This window comes from Frankliniella occidentalis, unplaced genomic scaffold (genome assembly GCF_000697945.3).
Source record: "Frankliniella occidentalis isolate FOCC.00 unplaced genomic scaffold, Focc_3.1 Scaffold89, whole genome shotgun sequence".
Taxonomy (NCBI): Eukaryota; Metazoa; Arthropoda; class Insecta; order Thysanoptera; family Thripidae; genus Frankliniella; species Frankliniella occidentalis.
Genome location: NW_026267218.1, coordinates 395,028 through 398,184, shown reverse-complemented (window position 1 = coordinate 398,184; position 3,157 = coordinate 395,028).

The following is a 3,157-nucleotide window of genomic DNA, read 5'->3' as shown; positions in this document are numbered from 1 at the left end:
CCCCGTCGAGCTCAGGACAGCCTCTCGAACTAGGGATTTTAATTTTTGATTTGAAGAAAAATTTCCTGAGAAGTTAATTTTTTAGTTTTTTCTGAAAATATTTCGATCTTTTCCTATTTTTTTTTCTGGAAAAGTTTCCAGTTTGTTTTGCGGAATTTTTTTTTGGACTGTAAAATAAATTCCTAGCTGGTGACGCGCGGTGCAGTCGTTGGTGCAGCTGCGCCAGATCGGCCAGGCCCATCAGTGCAGAGCCATGCTGTCATTACCGACGCTATTGGGAGATCACATCCTTGGCGGACAAACAATTAGAAAGAAAAATATACCGGGGAGGGGGGGGGGGGGGCGCTTCCGGCGCGTGTCCCAGGAGGAGGCTGTGTGGTGCGTTTTCGCCTTTATGGTCGTCTCACGCACGGCAGGCGGCGGCGCTGGACCTAGGAGAGGGCGGACCAGCAGCAGCGCGGTATGCCTGCTGCTTGTTCCCAGGCCACCGGAATACGCCAACAAAACTAATATGGGATCTTTTGCGAAGTGATTTCATTTTTCTTTTTTTCGGGGGGAGTAGGAAGTGGTTTTCTTTCTTTTCTCGCGGTCAGCGGTCCATTTGAGTTGGGATATCCGGCGTGCGATTTTCCTTATTTAAAATAAGGCGAAATAACAGAGGTCTTTTTTTTTTTCATTTTGCCAAATATTTTTGTTTTGTATCCTAGTTGTTATATGGTACTGTACCCCCCTTCTTACAATTTTAGTCTTGCGCAAGGCTTGCATAAGTTTTCAAAGAGCCATCTACACTTTTAGTACTTCATAAGAAAAAATAAATAAAAAAATACCTGGACGAGTTTGAACGTAGCCCACAGAGCCCAGCTTGCAAATGCTGCTGGAGGGGGAGGAGGAGGGGGGGGGGAGGGGTACAGGGCGTGCGCGAAAATATTCGCGATAGGATCTCCTGAGCATGCGGGGGGGGAGTGTACTGTCGGCAGCTGCGGGGTGGCGGGTCCAGCCCCAGCCCAGCCTCTCATCTCATACCCATTGCGTCCGATGTAATAATAATTATTTTAGCCCGTGGTACGTGATGTAACACCAGTGCGATGGCGCGCGCCGAGCCGATCTCTAGAAGGAGCAAATCATCTTTCATGTATTCTTTTTCTCGCCCCCCCCCCCCTTTCTGCTCTCGTTATTATTAAAACTGGCGCTGAATTGTCTGGCCTTTGATTATTCCGCATTTGATTGCGACAACGAGCGCCTGCTGCGGACCAACCACTTCGCGTATCGTTCCCGGACCCGATTTGCTTCGAGGTTTGCTTTTTATTATCGTTAAAATACATATTGCACGCACATTAAGCCCTAAATCGGCTTCGTTTGCCGCGAGGTGTTGTCACGACGAGTCACGACGTTTTCGTTTCCTCACTTGACACTAGACGCACCTCTGTAGGTCGACCGCCGCGCCGGGTCGGGCTATGGGCGGCCACACCCATAAGAAGTCGAATCCATAACTTTTGTCTGGGAGCCGGGGCACGGCGGGGGGGGGGGGGTCTATCGGATTTATCGTGCTCATGCAAATTTAGCCAGCTAATTGACTCATTGACTGGGAGTAAATTTTGTCTCAACGTCGCCGCAAATCAGACTCTTTTTTTTTTTTTTCGTCTGATCGATTGGTAATGTTGGTGATGATGATTTTTTTTTTCAAAGTGCCGCGCTGTGGCCGCCAAGGCGCGAGGACGCGGACGCGTTTGGATAAGTTGGTATCCCTGGACGGACAGCGCGCGCTAAGTGGACGCTGAGCAGGCCGGATGGACGGGTATAGCAAAAAGAGCATTTTGGCGCTTTGAGGAAGCGCGTCCCCTATACTCGCCTCCTCCTGGAGCGCGCCTGGCGTTCTCCTGGAGCTCGCCTGTAAGAGCTATGCGTGACTGTTGGCGCGCCTCTCCCGTCTGCTCTGATCCTGATCCTCTCCTATCATTTAAATGTCGTCAGTCCCCCCCCCCCCCCAATCCTCCCCAGCCACACTGCTCCGCTCGCAGAAGAGAAGAATGCGTTCTTTATGATGTACGCAACGGCGCGACGGGCCCATAGCGAGCCGAGGTCTGATTGACCTGACCCACCCGACATTGCTGCATTCTCGCGGAGTTATTGTAGTGCAATAGGGGGAGTGTCTGATCTGGACTTCCCCCCACAACCAAAGAGTCCTTTCAAGCTAAAGATTTGAAGACACTTTCAAAAAAACTAACAAAAAAAAAACACAATGCTAAAGTTTTGATGAGTATTTTTTTTACGAAAGATTTGAAGAGTCTTTTATGGGCCAAAGAGTGAAAAAACAAAAACATTACACTACACTTTAAAAAACCATAAAATGGCATTTTTTGTAGTAATTTTTTTTTTTAAATAATTGTGTAGTGCCTCTCTTTAGTGCCATTACATCTTGAAAATTGTCGCCCTTTGTCGCAAAGTCGAACCGAGCAACACCACCACCACCAGCAGCAGGCTGTCATAGAGGCGCCTATATGTCAGGCGCCGCCCCAGTGCCCCATTCGGTCACGCGTTACATAGGGGAGCAGGCGCGAAAGCTGCCCCGCCCCGCCCCGCCCCGCCGCTCCCACTACGCGCGTGCATCAGCCGGTGTATTGTTATGTGTGTGGGTTACACTGGGGCGCCTGCGCGGTTTTGGTTTGGGTTTGTATCCTGACACAATGCCTCGTCTATCGCGGGCCGGCCCAGACCAGTCCTGCCCTCTCTCTCCCTCTCCCACACGCACACTCTCTCTCCCTTTCGCCCGTCGGCGCCCGGCTGTCTTGTCGCTGTGCGAATTTGGGGTGATTTAGGCCCCGCCTGGGTGGTGCCCCCTGCATGGGCCACGGCGGGACCGCGGCGGGGGCGGCGGGGGCGGCCGGCTGTGCCGGGGAGTTATGGGGGCCTAAGTCGACAAGCGAGCAGCACACTCTCGATTTCGAAAGGGACTCGCGAAAGTGTGCGGCTGAGAGCGCGACCGGCAAAGGCAAAGGCAAAGGCGGGGTCGCCTCGCCGGGTCGAGTCGGACCGGCCTGACCCGACCTGACGTCAGGAAGCATTAATTGTCATCATAACCGACCGTTCGTTGGCAAACGTCGTGTCGAAGCAGCAATGAACGCACAATACCTACATACCCCCCCCAACCCCGTCGAGC